This window comes from Perca flavescens, chromosome 3, assembly GCF_004354835.1.
Source record: "Perca flavescens isolate YP-PL-M2 chromosome 3, PFLA_1.0, whole genome shotgun sequence".
Taxonomy (NCBI): domain Eukaryota; kingdom Metazoa; phylum Chordata; class Actinopteri; order Perciformes; family Percidae; genus Perca; species Perca flavescens.
The window spans coordinates 11898659-11914827 of NC_041333.1; the positions used below are offsets into that span (position 1 = coordinate 11898659).

General features: G+C 39.1%; 1 protein-coding gene across 2 annotated transcripts in view; it reads left to right on the forward strand.

Moving 5' to 3' along the window:
* Positions 1-16169, forward strand: part of lrfn1 (leucine rich repeat and fibronectin type III domain containing 1) — a 249013-nt gene that overhangs the window by 210575 nt on the left and 22269 nt on the right. The window lies entirely within an intron of this gene.

The window sequence follows — 16169 nt, forward strand, 5'->3', positions numbered from 1 at the left end:
GCATCAGCAGATTGAAGATGCAGTACTATGTGGATCACTGGTGGGAATTTGTTACAGAAAATACAGAAAAGACGGTGAAACTACAGGTGCGGAGCAGAACTGGGTCAAATTTGCACATGCTTTTCCTTTGTTTTACACATTTTAAATACACATAAGGGTGGAGTTTGTCAAATCAGAATCACCTTTAAAACTAAATTAAAAAATAATAAAAAATTATGTTGAAACAGGTTATTATGCTTTTCATAGTAATGGTAGTTTAACAACAATAAAGAAGTACTATGTATGTATCTCGGTCTAACAATTGTATATTAAATAATATTTGTTTCCTCAATACGTGCAGAAGTAGTATTTTTATCGTCTCCCTTTTATTCTTTCGTCTTGATTTTGACAACTGGACAGTAACAGTGTATTGTTCAGAGAGATTTTTCCTAAGAAAATATAAGGAGGCTACATAAATACACTTCTATGAATTACTTCCCCACCTAAACATAGACTTTAAGGCAGACCCCACCCATCTAGCACCTCGTGTCATGACTAACTTCAGGCAAGTATTTCAAATAATTAGATCCATGTGTGGCACAAAAGGGTTCTACCTGGAGTCGTAGTGTAATTGACTGCATCTCTAACTAACCTGAAATGGGCCATAAAATACTCTTCAAAACACTGCGGCAGTACATAAACACAGTTTCATGTTTCAATCGGTACAATATATAGCATGAAACTATTAATTAAAACCCGGTACACGAGAGGATAGAGTTAATGATCTGTGCTGCGTCTTCAGAGAGCAGTCAGCCGAGAATAATTGTGTGCATCTGAAGTGCAGTAGGTACCTGTATCCCCCTTAACATCTGTCTGGTGTTCTCTGAGTAGGTTTGTTTCCTGAAAATGTCATTGCACCACATCCAGGCACTGTATCTGATGCAGCGTGCTGCTGGTAGCTGTGCTCTGCTGAGTGCGAAGTGTGAGGAAAAGGTCTGGGTAATTCCCCTGGGGCATTCCGGTACGGAGGGGGGTGGGAGGTGAGTTCATTTGACCTACCTTTGACCCTCTGAGGTCAGAACCCCTGTGGTTTTCTGGGGTCACAGGGGAATCACATGCTGCTGAGAGCAAGAAATATGATGGCTCCCACTTGTCCTCCTCTGGTTCAAAGGGAATGGCAGGGCAATGCTAATTAGCCAGCTTGTGTTCCCAAATTGAACATAACTGCTGTTCCCTTCAGTGTTCCCCCTCCCCCTGGTCGTACGCCTAACAAGCCGCGTCTACAACAGTCATGCAGCCTGCATAACTGCATATTTTGTGCACCGTGAGACATCCTGTTGTGTTTTTGTCCTAAAAAAGATTTTTAAGAGAATTGAATTCACCCCTTCCTGTTAAATAATAGCAATGTGTTTTGGAAAAAAACAGCAGTCCCGGCCTATATGTATTCTTTGGACATCTTCGCCCAGCTGATCTTTGGAGTGTAGTTTAATCCTGGCTGTCAAGTTTGAGGGCGATAAGAGGCGTAACAACAGGATTCCCCACCAGTTCATCTCTGCTCGTTTCAAATGATGGCACTACAGTTGAGAAAATGGCGCTCTGTAAGTTGGTAGTTAATTCATGTTTTTAATCAGGGATCGAGGGAGAGAGTGAGGAGGAGGTCAAGTTATTATCCTCACGTATTCAAAATTCCAGTGGCGACGCTGTGCCTATGCAGCCTCCTCTCCCCTGTCTTGTGTTCTGCTTCTCCTGTCAGAGTAATCTGAGTCTCGCTGTCAGTGTTTCCTGGCATACCAAGTATTGAAGGCAGTGACAGGCGGTGTCGAGTAGCAGCTCAGAGTATCCCTTAGGTTTACGGCACGTGTTGCCATGTTAAGATATCGCATCATATTCTCTTTCTGCGGCTCTAATCATCCACAGCAATCACTGTAAACAATACGCTCCATGTCATCCACGGCTCCGAATCACAAGAGCTTTGTGAATTTGAAATGGTGTAGCTGAAGCTATTTCAAATGATAGTGGAGCAAATTTGTGTTGAAATCAAACACCTGCATGCGTGCGAGCACAAGTCAGATACAATAGATGTGTAGCTCCAGGGGAGCTGCTGCTCAGCGTCTTGGTGCTTTCCTCTGCTTTCTCTCCCTCAGTTAAATATCTTTTTGTTAGTGCAGATGCACTCAGGGTTGGCAAACACATTGAAGGCTGAGTCACTTAAACAGCCTCATCTTGACACACGGCTGACTCATAGTCTATTGATTTCTTCATACATCATATTCTTTTGTACTGTTTGTTGTTATGTAGCCTGAAGTATGTATACGGGGAGGGAGGGCGTTTTTTTTAACTCATCCAAGGCACACATGTTTGTCTCGGAGCTAAATCACATGATTAATAATTCAGGGCCATGTTTAATGACACATGGAGGTGCAGGTTTATTGCATAATCCTCATTAGTTACTAGGAGCACCTCTGAGTTTAAGAATCCATTTACATTAATAGCCAAGAGTACCACAAGCGGTGTTTGTGAGCATAATAAAAAAGCCTCTCTCCCAGAGCAGCAAAACAGAGAATCTCTCGTCTGGGTTGTCACGCAAGTGTAATGCCTGGAGCTCATTCATTCAAAATAAAAGGTGCATTTCATTTGCGATGCAACTTTTACTGCAGTGCTTAAATCCAAAAAGGTAAGCTCTTAACCTAAAAAAGGGTATCCGCAATCACTGGAAAAGTTCCTACTCACAGTTCTCCTTTCTACATTTATCATTTCAATCACTGCTGCAGAAATCAGCAGGGCATCACAAAGCACAGAAAAGGACAAACTGTTGTGTCTCATTACTGACAGAAGTTACTGAATTTAGAGATACAAGTTTACTAATACAGACAGAAGCAAAAGCATTTGAATACTTGATTTTTATCCCTGATACAACCCAGACCCACAGCATACTATATCTCAACTAGGCTCAATCAACTGTGCTTTGTAGTGTATATTGTATGAATAATGTATGGCTGATGTATGTACAGTGTTGGAAGGAGAGGTGAACTCACTGGAATTGTATTCTGCAAAGCTTTTCTTTTAGGGTGCTAAAATAAATTGTCACTGAATGCAGATATGATCTTTTATGCAAATAGAACATTATGTTTATATAAAGGGCTATCTTTAGATATCTACCATAGCTCAAAGGAAAATCTCTACCACCTGCTGTGCAAAGATGCATACAGAAATCGCACCTATTGCACTCCCCCTTTACTCCTCTTTCATCATACAGGGCATGTCTGAAAATCCTTCCTCAAGTCTCTACCCCCTGGCTCATGATTTAGTGACCAGTGTTAGTGTCAGTGTTAGTGTCCATCTGTGCATTGGTCCAAACAAGGCTACGACAGGAGCTCCCTTCCCTTCATATCATTTACCAAATACATTGTTTGGGAGTCGGCCGTATGATAGTGGCAGACGAGTAGCTGGTTATGAGCCACAGCTCCTTCATTGTCTAGCATGCTGGAGAAAGAGTGGGAGCCCCTAAAGAGGCCTGGCAGAGCCTCTGCTTCCATCTGCCTGCATGCCTCGCCACGGAGCCCAGCTCGCACCGCTTGAGATTATACTCACGTCCAAGCTGTTACTGTAATTTGCATTGGCTCATAGGCAGAGAAGAGTGAGGAGGAGGAGGAGCTGCACATGAGGCAGGGATGTTATAAGTGGTCCTGGCAGCACAATGAGCTTGCCTGGGTGTAGTATTATGTACAAGTAGCCAGGGCAGAGCTATATTAAAGTGCAATAATGGCGCTGAGCAGGTTGCCCTGCTGTCCGAGATTATTGTCTGTGGTAGTGCATGAAGTAAATTATAGAAATGTAGTGTTTGAAACTATCCCAGTCACATTCAGTATGGGTTTTATGTACTTTATCGCTGCATTATTCTCTCATGCTCAGCGCCCGTCTCCAGCAGCATTTGAAAACTGAATACGTCAGAATACATGAAACAAATAAAACATCCGTCTTTCTGAAAGACCATACCCTCTGTAATGCATCCCGCTAATTAGCAAGTGATATGTTCATTTCCTTGTAATTAATTAGATGCAAGGTCACGCACCTGGAGGAAACCCACGCAAAAACTGAGAAAATACGCGAGAGAGGGCCACGGCCGAGGATCAGACCAAACGACAAAAACACACGAGCTGCTGAGCTGCCCTCTCTGCTTTAGATCGTACATCAAACCTAGGGAAGTGATCAGAAAATCGTTTTTTCAAATCCAACGCAGCGGTTTTGTTTACAAACCATTTTCTGAACTGAATGCACCTGCATTGAATTTGGCAGCAGCACTCATTTGGGAGGCGTTGAATATGTAGACACTGCTTGATGTAGGCTTTTTGAATTAAATTCACATTTTCGCTCAATCAAAGGGAACAAAACCAAAAAAGCACTTTCCCGCTCAGTCTCACTGAATGTTCTCTGATGTCCTCATTTTTCAGCCTTAATTTGTTCCTAACTTGACAGCTTTTGGACTGCAATTTGATTCAGCAGCTAATTTATCAAATATACTAATTAACTAGAGACGTAAAATAAAGAGAGATTTCTGATAATGCCTTCAACAAATGGGTTGTGAACTAATTATTTATTGTAATGAACTATCTCTAGCTGGTGGTAAAGTCACTATATGTGCAGTATTTAATGTTTCTTGTCAACTACACCGGCCGGTGCAATTATTTCAGTCAGTAGACCTTAACCTTTTCTTATATTGTAGTTAGAGTATAATATTTCCAAGGTTAAAAACTATATAAACTAGAGTGACTTAAATTGAAACTCAGGCAAGAGCTAAGTATCGTGAAGACAGGGATGGAGGTTCAAATGTCAGACCAATTTTAATCAGTTTTATTTCCTTTGGCAACTTTGTAAGACGTCAACAATTTTACACAGCAGTTACTCTTTTTTTTTAACACATTAACTTTGTGCACAGCTATGAAAAGAAAAATAGATATAAAAAAAGAATTACGTGACTGATAAGAGAGAGCTAAATATGCCTTTCAGTCTCAAATAACAGGCCTGACAGGTTTGTGACTAGGGACTCACAAAGTGCAGGATGAGCTTGTCTGCTGTCACAGTCACATAATTACTAATTATACTGATATGTCATGGATGTAATGCATTGACCTGGTTTCCCTAAAAAAATGTAATTGGAGGCAGAAATAGCAAATATGGATCTAATTAAGTTAGAACATCATGCACATCAGAGTTTTTAAACATGACTTGTGGCCGGGTTGGCTCAGTTGGTAGAGCAGGCGCACATATATAGAGGTTTACTCCTTGCCGCAGCGGCCGCGGGTTCGACTCCAACCTGCGCCCCTTTGCTGCATGTCATTCCCCCTCTCTCTCCCCTTTAATGTCTTCATATGTCCTATGGAAATGAAGGCCTAAAGTGCCTGAAAAAAATAATCTTAAAAATAAAAACATGACTTGTGTTTGAACTTGGCAGACATGGCTTGTAGATAAAAGCGCCATAATTGGATTTTTCTTTTTCTCTTTTTCTTTTTTTTTTTTTTTCCACATTGTGAACTGTAAATTGTTATCATGCATGTTATATGGAAACATTTGTTTAGTAAGCTCATTATTGCCATTTATGAGGAAACCTTACAGAAAGGTTAGGTAAACGTACCCAACAGATACCCTGTGCAGTTCGTAACCACTACTTACATTACAGAACAATGTCAAGAGGGTCGAGAGTGGGTCACCATGTTGTTAGTATCTTGTGTATGTGCTAAAGGACACACAAAAATTGGCTCTGCAAATGTTTTATTGGGGAGAAAAACACATTTGACATGTTATTAGGTCTCAAGGATATACCCAATGTGTTTTGGTGAGAACTACTGAATGTAAACATAACTGTGTTTACAAAAAAAAAAAAAAAAACTCCACAGGGTTACTTTGACTTGTATGTATTTGTAGTTAAAAGATATTCCGGTTATTTCAACTTGGCATATTTCTTATAAGCGTGGCTATTGTGGCTCCATGGGTTGTGCTGTCTTTGCACTTGCAACTTGCGTTGTAAAGTTTCGGGGAAACGAGGACTCACACAAACAACATATATATCGGGGCAAGCTTCTTAAATAAACATGGATTTTATCATTAATCATTTCAAACACTTTTCTCTGAGACAGTAAACTGCAGCTAAAGTTAGCATCACACATGTAAACAAACCAGCTAATTAATATGCAGAGTTATTGGGCCAGCCAGCAAGTTGCCCCAGATGTAGCTCCAGGCATCTTTTTTCTGTGTTTAATTTCAGTTGGATTCAGAGACAAGTGTTTAAAATTATTGATGTAATAACCATATTTATTTGGAAAGCTGTAAGAGGCTTCCGCAGCTTGTCCCAACATACGAGCAAGCCCTTGTTTTCCCGAATCTCTACAAAGTAGGTGGCGAGTGCAGCAAGTTAGCACAACCCAGAGCCACAATATCCACATTTATGGGAAATGCGCCAGGTTGAATTCAATTGAAAGTGTTAAAGTGTGAAAGGTTAAGGATTACACTTAAAGAATATGAGAAAAGACCATCATGACACCACTTCTTCATGATGCGTCACAAACAAAAAAATAAAACAAGATTAGGATGATACAAAACATGCAAATAGAAAAATGCAAATATGCAAATGCTTTTACAAAAGCAACACAGTGTTCCCCCATGAAACGGAACTGACACTTCGCTGCAACACAAACAAATATATTTATTCACCTCTATTCACACACACAGTGAGGCATATTTTCAGTTGTGATTGAACTGTATTTTTTTAGTTACTATATAGGCCAACTTAAGCATTCTGTAGCAAATAACAATAAACCCACTATTAATTACATTATCTTAATGCAGTGTAACTACTTCAGCATTTAAATAATGCACCTAAAATACAAACGTTCTCCGACATGCACTCTAACAATGCAGCCCTATTTCTGATACCGTGGGGGGCAGAAATGTTGCCGTGGGGGGCCGCCACGGTCAAATCAACATACAGTTTTGCAAAAGCCACTGATGCACAGAATAGGAAATTTTTTTTTTTTAGTAGAGTCACAGTAAACAAGTAAAGGGACTGTTACATAATGACGGGTTCTTGGTGATAGAATTATGTTGTTGGACTTAGCTAGTGTTGACTTTAATTCACTTCATTCTCTTGGTACAAAGCCAACTGTAGATAAATCCACATCGTATGTGTATTTACTGCCCCACTGCCACTGTGTATGTATTAACATTGGAAGGTGCTTTATTTGGCACAGAGAAGGGATAATTGAGGCTCAGATGCCCTGTATTGTATATATGAATATAATATCCACAATATATGTTTGACAAAAGTTCTGCCTAAACCTGCTTTGCACAAGCTTTTCTACGAAGTGTGTCAAATTGAAGCTGTTCGGTCCATTATGTGTGTGCACTAAGTGAATCATGCAGTCAAAGCTGCCTCGTTCTGAGGTTGTAACAAACAATCATAAGCATTACAGCCTTGAGTGAATTTCCGGCCACTGTCTTCTATATCAATTAGGGCCGTGTGAGTTTTTCGTTATTGAGTCCATTTCCTACTGTAGATTCATTCATGTGGATCCCATTGGTAATAAATCTCAATCGTGTTTGTTAATTAGATGATATTTTAGTCATAAAGGAGACTGTACATACTGGGTATTAATTTTGTATTTGACTTAAGAAACAAAATGATGAATGGGGTCATCTACACTTAGTAGGGTCTGGTTGGAAAGCAACACAATGCACTAGTTTAACAAGATTAGGAGTCTACAGCCATGCAAGAAGCTCTGTGAGACTGCAAAGTGGTGCTATGAGCTAAGTGCTAACATCAGCGTGCTAATATGCTCACAATGATGGTGCTAACATTCTGACATTTATCTGGTGTAATGTTTACCATGTTCACCATCTTAGTTTAGTTTAGCATGCAGCTGGTGCAAATGTCATTTGTTTTGCAGACGTTGTGCCATAAACCAAAGTCCTGGACAAACTCGAACTTTGACCTGATGATGGCCCTAGATGAAAAGTCAGAGGATCCCAAAAGTTATTATAATTAATTTCGAGGGGGGCATGGACCTCTGTTCTAAATTTCATGACCATCCATCTGATAGTTTTCACTCAAACCCACAAATGTCAAACCTCATGGTGGCACTAGAGGAAAATGTTTCACTGGATAAGTAAAAACTTTCACCTGCTGGTCGCACTAAACAAAAAGTCAGAGGATCACCAGAGTCATTAGGATTCATCCTCTGGTGACTATGAATATTTGAACAAAATTGTATTGCAATCCATCCAGTAGTTATTATATATATTATATATATATAGTAGATATTTCACCACAGTGCTTCGCAGACAGACTGACGTTGCCATTCCTAGAGCTGTGTCATTACCGTGATTTAAAAACCCAAGATAGACGTACTGTAAATTTCAGTACCTTTATCCTTAAAGGTGCAGTAAATGATTCTGGGCAAAGATTGTTGAAATTTCAACTCTATTGCCAAACAAATACAACCAGGGCTGTGTATTAACACCAGATTCTTTTTCAGCGCACACAGAAAATAGAGAGCTAGGTGACCGTGTGGAGATACTCACTGAATTTTTACAAAAACTGTATTGGATTAACATCACTTACTATACCTTTAATGACAAAAACATAATTGGTCCGTGTGTATGCATGTGTTTTTGTGTTTGATTAAAACCCTTATTGTAACTTGACTGTTATAGCTGATTTAAAGGATGTCTGATGTGCGATAAGCTTTTGGTCTTCATTATTTCAGACATGGTTTCTTTATTATAGAACAAACTGGTTAGTAATCCCACTTTAATACATGAAACAGCTCATATTAATGAATGCTTAGCATAACTGTCTTGTTGTGAAATGAATACGCTATATTTTAAGCAAGAAAAGGTTTTAAGTTCAGCCATCAGGTACATTTTCTCTCTTCTGTACGAGTCTGCTGTGGCAGTGGACCACATAACAGGCATGTATAATGCCTTGCAAGGGTACATACAGAGCAGGATCAATGCAGTATAGGGGCCTTGGGAGGAGGATTTGAAACCAAGTGTGGATTCCTTAGCATCACAGTAGCACAAAGCGACACCACAAGGCACTAATTCAGAGGGTCTTTTCAGCTCGTCTGCACAAAGCGAGGAGGGCATGGAGCCGCTATGCTCCAGAACAAGCAGACGAGCATACAATAACACGTCTGGATCAATAAAGTCAGTGGATAAAATGATAAATGTAGAGGACAAACAATGAGTGAAAACCTTCAACTCGTGGGACATGCAGAAGCTACATATAGAACAGACTATCATGCTGCTGCAATGTTTGTAAATCATCAGTTCTTGTCACTGCATTTCTAAATAACTCAGCCTAGAAATAGAAATCCCATAAGCTGGATGTCATTCAGACTCACCGTCTGTCCTCGTATTTTTTTTTTTGTTAGCAGCTTCTGCTTCTATCGTGGCTCGTTTGTTTGTCTGTGCTTTTTGTTTCTTGTTTTTTTGACAAATATGTCGACTGTACTTCAGCAATCTCTTGGAATGTGTCAGTGAAACTGCGACAAACGGAAAAGAGCAATAGCCACACTGTTTCTTGTTAAGACACATGTTGATGTTAGGACATGCTACCCTCCTGAAATGACTCAGAAAAGCCACAAAAGTTTTGGCTGAGCTCTTGTAGTCACTAATTTTTTTATGTTTTAAAAAAACAGATTCAGTGTTTTGGAGTCGGTAAAGAAAAAAATGCTATGAAAGGATATAGTGGAGTAATGGCGTCCTGACCAGAGAATGAAGTCATACTTCCTCTCTGCGTGTTGAGATTCTCTGTTCTTTGTTTTGATAGCCAGTCCGGTTATGCGTACATGTAAGTGCATGTGGCCGTGACAAAACATGTTATGAATTGGGGAACGGTCTGTGAGAAAGCCATGTGGAGGCAATCCCGGCCCACTTTTTTCAGTATTTTGAGTACAGCCCCTTAAATATGTTATTCACATCCTCACACTCTCAAAATATTGATATTTATCTTACTTTACACTTCTACTCCACTACATTCCTGAGGGAAAAATTGTACTGTATATTTTTTTACTTCACTACATTTCTTTGGAAGCTGTAGTTAGTTTGCAGATGATGATTTGAAGAACCTACAATGAGCATATAAATGTAACGCCGACAGAGCTGCATAGTGAGTACTTTGACTTTTACACTTCTACATCTTTATTATAATTGCCGCGGTGTCCTCAAGCCAAAGTGTGAACTTCAAAAAGGCCCACTTCCTCTCTGAGTAGGAAGCTCTGCAACACCTCTCACAGCAAATCCAAACTAGGCAAATGACCATTGTAAACCAGACGGCAATGCATTGTCCTATGTAGTCTATTAATTGTGACAGCTAACAGGTGGACTGCAGTCAGAGGTTTAGTCTTTTTTTTTTGGGTGGGGGGATTTGTGGAGGCAATTTGTGCATAAAGTGGATTGACTGGAACAGCACTATATCTAATAATTGTTTCATACATCATATGGTGCTCATAATTAGTGAGACTATTTCAGTGCAGAATTCAGTGGATGTACAGTTTTCAGGAAACGTAGCGTGTGGGACTTAAATAGCAGGAAACAATCATTTCACATAGAAAAGCACTCATATGTCATTCATGTAAATCAAGATAATGCCCCGTGTTGATTATTTAAGTGGTCTGAAAAATTAAGGGAACATTGTATTGCATGAGTATTTGTGAAGATTGTCTGATGTAAAGAAATTCTTAAACAAATGGTTGTCTGGTGGTTTCTGGTTTTCTTCGTCTTCTGTGATAGTTAATTGGATATGTGGGGGTTTTAGACTGTAATTTAGACTAAAGTAACTATAGAAATATGTCAACTTAAAGGAACACGCCAACTTATTGGGAATTTAGCTTATTCACCATAACCCCCAGAGTTAGACAAGTCGATACATACCCTTCTCATCTCCGTGCGTGCTGTAATGCTGTCTGACGGCTCCAGCGGCATCAGGCCAGCACAGAACATGCAGGTGAATGGTTCCAGTAATCCTACTGCTCCGAATAAGTGACAAAATAACGCCAACATGTTCCTATTTACATGTTGTTATTTATAGAGTCACAGCGTGTACAAAAAACAACGTAACATGAGACACAGCCGTCTTCTAACTGTAAACAAACCGGGAACTATATTCTCAGGCGGAAGAATATAGTACTTGGGCGGAGTGATATGCTCGCAGCAAGCCTGTCTGAGAATATAGTTCCCAATTTGTTTACTGTTAGAAGATGGCTGTGTGTCATGTTAAGTTGTTTTCTGTACACGCTGTGACTATACAAATCACAACATGTAAATAGGAACATGTTGGCGTTATTTTGTCACTTTTGTCACAATTGGGAGCAGTAGGCTAGTTGGAACCAGTCACCTGCAGGATCTGTGCTGGGCTAAGCTAATGCTGGAGCCGTCAGGCAGCGTTACAGCACGCACGGAGATAAGAAGGGTATGTATCGACTTGTCTTACTCTGGGGGTTACGGTGAATAAGCTAAATTCCCAATAAGTCGGCGTGTTCCTTTAAGGCTCTGAGAAATTGATGGCAATTTTTCACAATTGTTTGATATTTTATAGACTGAACAATTGATTGATTAATCAGTTAAGCATTTGGCAGATTAATTGCAGTAAATTTGCCCAGATGTCTTGAGATTTCCTGAGATTTGTCGTAGTAGCGCCAAGTAGATATTACTAGTGCTGTCAGTTAAACGCGCTATTACCTATGACATTAATGCGTTTAATCGCGATTAAATATTTAAATCGTTTGACAGCAATAGATATTACAGTAGCTAAAGCTAACATTAATCACAGGTATGTCCTCCAATACCTATAATAGTTATTTCCTTTTTACGTGCGAATACTTGTTACTCGTCAATGAGCAGGTAATATTCAAGGGACACTTTTGAAAAGCAGCTGTAAAATGATTCACCAAACCTGATTAGCTGCATTTGTTGTTGTTTTTTTTATTTGAAAAGCTTCATTAGAAAACAACAGCATATTAAGTCATTTATTAGTGTAGCAGCAGGTATTTAGGGTTGATTACGTCTGTGAGGGGCGGTGTTCAAATAAAAAAGAACAGGTAGCAAGGTAAAGGGTAACAATTAATCACCTGAAGTGTTCAATCAACAATTGACGTGCATGCCTGTAGTTGTGCAGCGCCAATGTAATCCTAATGTTCTCTATCTTGTTTAGGGAAGCTCTTACAATTAAAGTTTATGGAGCTGTGATAGTTTGTGCTTCTCAATTCTTCCTCATTGGAAGTTTTAAATGGAATGTAATTGAGAAGACTGTCTTTGCATGCAGACATCATTATAATATGCAAATGCTCCTCCTGTTTACGACGATACACCACATCCCCCCTTGATGAGATGCGACCAGAAATCCCCAGGGCTGCGGAGCCTCGGTTAAGGCATCCACTGGTGGAGACGGAGCCGATGCCGATGAACTTAGGCTGTCAATAATTATGCTCGCATCCTGACAAAAGTCACACAAGGGCAGCTGCCATTTCACTGCCTGCGCTGTCTAATTGGCGTTTACGGTTTCCCGACAAAGTCATGTCCAGAAAACATCCCCACAATGCACCGGCTCTGAGCAGATTTTCCGAAGTAAGGACAGACTCTGTCATTGTTTGAGTTTGAGCATTGTTTTAAATGTCACTTTAAAAATGTGCTTTAGCTTCAACTTCCTTTTACTGTAACTTTAATCTAGGGCTGCCACTAACGATTATTTTCATTTTTAATCAAACTGCTGATTGTTTTTCTGATTAATCAATAATTGTTTGGTCTATAAATTGTCTTAAAATAGTGGAAATGCCCATCATAATGTTCCAGAAGCTTAGTATTCAGTTAACTTCCATAGAAAACCGGAACATCTTTTTTGTCATTTTGTCTTAGAAGAATGACTCAAACTGGGGTGTTGTGGTGGCCTGCTGATTGAAATGAATAATATTCTGTTATTGTTATAATGCCTGGTTTGATTCCATTCACGAGCTGGTACCTTTGTTGAATGTCATCATATGAATTAAGATTGTAATGGCCAGTGGGGGGGTTTTCCTGAACTCCAAAAAGAAGGTATCATCACCACGTTATGATTTCAAGATTACATAAAGTAAGTCAGATTTCATCCTGAGTGAATATAAGCTGGCAGCTAATCGCACATTCCTGGACAGTTTAATGATGGTAATTAAACTCGTATACATTATTCTCACAGAGGATAATGATTCGAGAGACACTATTTACATTTAATCTTTTCAAAACTAGGGTGTTTGCCTCATGCGACAGTTCTGTGATTTACGAGATATTCTAAGTCATCTTGAATAATTGTTGAATTTATAAAAGCCCTTACTTCTTTCTGGTTATTAAATTGTGAGAATATCCTGGTGAATTAATGCATGCCCTAATTTAAACGTCCAGCGGCTGATGTTGGAGTTACGCCATGTGAGCAGGTTTCTAGTTTATAAAAGATGGACTTTCATGACTTTCTCAGATGTTGCGAAGATACGTCATCATCCTTGCAGCTGCCTGTCCTGTTTAATGTGTAAACTGGATGCTGTGTTAAGAATTCAGCAGCCGGAAGGTGTTTCACAGTCAGAAATAGGACGAGCTGTGACATCTTTCAGCTTTATTCGATTTCTAGTTTATGGCATGCCTGCTCCTCTTTTAACAGAGCTCTGTTGTGAATTTGTGACCCATAAGAGCATTTTTAAGAAGCAGCCGAGTTGATCTTTTGTTCATGTTTTTTTGTTGGTACAGTATGTTCGAGAACACAGTTACTTATACTTGTACATCTGAGCCTGGAAACTTAGTTAATTTATTCTCCTCTTTGTTTTTTCCTCTGGGGCATTTTTGGCGTTCTGTCTTTGTTCAGTATGTCTGTGTGTTCATGTGTACATGGAGGTGTATTCGCTTGTGATTGTGTGTGGGCGGATGTGTGTTGTAATGTGCTCATGTGTACATGCCTTTTGCAGAATTGTGCTTGTATGTAAATTTCATGTGAGGATTGAAACTTTTGTTTAGTGAAAGATATTTATTAATAGTATCTGCGTTCAACATCGGGATCAGAATGATCCAGAAATTTTTCTGATCAGCTAAGCCTGATTCCTTTGACATCCTGTGTTTGCGCCGATTGGTCAGCTGTCATGAACATTATAAGACAAGAAAAAAAGAAGAAAAGTTGCACGAACTTTCACAGAACCACAATGTTGTCATTATGGCTGCAACTAATGATTATTGTAATTATTAAAGTGCTCATATTACACTTTTTGGCTTTTTACCTTTTTACCTTTCCTTTATTGTGTTATATATCTTTTTTGTGCATGTTATAGGTTTACAAAGTGAAAAAGCCCAAAGTCCAGCCCAAAGGGACTTTGTGTTTTCCAACAGAAAACACAAAGTTCACAAACTGCTCCAAACAGTTCTATTAGCTGGAGCCTAGGGATGTCACGAGAACCGAGACTTTGGTACCAACTCGGTACCAAAACTCTGAAAACGTGCCGGTACTCATTTTTCCAGGTACCTGTGGATGCAATCCTTCCTGACCTGACGGGGGCAGTATATACAACTAACGTTAAAAAATTTCTAGACTGCGGCCTCTAGCTCACCCAGTAACAGTGTTCTCCCCATGTTGGCTGAGTCCTGCAGCGGCGCAGGTTTGAATCTGACCTGCTGCCCTTTGCTGTGTGTCATCCCACATCTCTCTCCCCCTTTCATGTCCATCCCCAGGTGAAAAAGAATTCTATTAAAAATATACTTTAATAAAGTGTACTAAGTATATTTTCTAAATGTTGTACTATTTTCGTCAAATCCAAGTATAGTTAAGTGTATTCAATTATGTATTAACTTCAACTTAACATCTATTTGACTACACTTCAAGTGTAAATAGTATACTAAAATGGAACAACTTTTTTGAAACTTCAAGTGCACTAAAATACACTAATGAAAATCAAGATTCATGAGCAATTAAGCACACTTACAGTACAATTGCATTGTATTGCCATTCTTATTGAAATACACTTAAAAAGGCATTGCAGCGCAACTTATAGTTGTGTTTAAGTATTTTTTGTGCATACTGCTATCATACTTATAATTACTATAAAATATGTTAATTTAGTTTGCCTCTGTGATATTTCAAGTGATCTACAAATGCACTTCATAACTATATTTAGTGCTTTTAAAGTGCCCCACTATGACAATAATAATGTGTTTGAAGTGAAGTTCAATTACAACCTAAACCTCATAAACACTTACTTTCAGTGCAATGTTATTATAGTGCAAGGTAGAAACAAATTGTTTGAAGTATATTTCATCTGTACTTTTATCCCCATTTTGTTATACTTAAGCATGAATGTTGCTATTACACTACAAGTGTATTATATTACAATTCAGTTCAAGTACATTACATCAACAGATTAAAAATTGCATTTCAGAAAAGGATCTTTATTATTGACACAAAAGTAAAACACAAAAGCAGATATTGGCAAAAGCAGGAACCTTGAACAGTTAAGGCAGCGTCAAGAGAAAAAAAATAAAAAATAAAGAATATGAGCGATATCCGCCGTGCTCGGACATACGCCGCTGTGGACGATGTCTTGCAAGCGGTTTCAGGAAAGTGGCGCCAGTGTTTGTTTGTGTGTGTGTGTGTGTGTGTGTGTGCGCACGCACAGTACAGAGTCTGCAGTTTATCGCACAAACACTCGAGGAGTAATGCAAACATTTGACGGTCAGTACCAATTGCCTGGGGGAACATACGTGCCACAAACGGCAATTCCACAATTGTACAACAGTGTGAAAGACGACATAGCCTACTAAAGGAGATCAAAGACATATTGTGGATATTTAAAATATCTTCCAGTTCTAGTGTTAAAAATTCCTTAGAAATAAAAGTTTATTGATCTTTGAAAAAGTGTACCTGCATTATTATGCCATTATCATTATATTAGATGAAAATGGTCTCAGGACGACAAGATTATGGTTTATCACAATAATTTCTGGGACAATTTATCGTCCAGCAAAACTTGTATCGTGACAGGCCTACTCTCTTTATACTGGACCAATGTCGAAGACCGTTGTTCCCATCAGTAACAACAACAGAGGAACATAGGGTCCAAGTTGAAAAACCCGAAGTTACCCTTTAAATTGTGCACTTCAAAGTATTTTTTTCAAATGACAAAAAATGT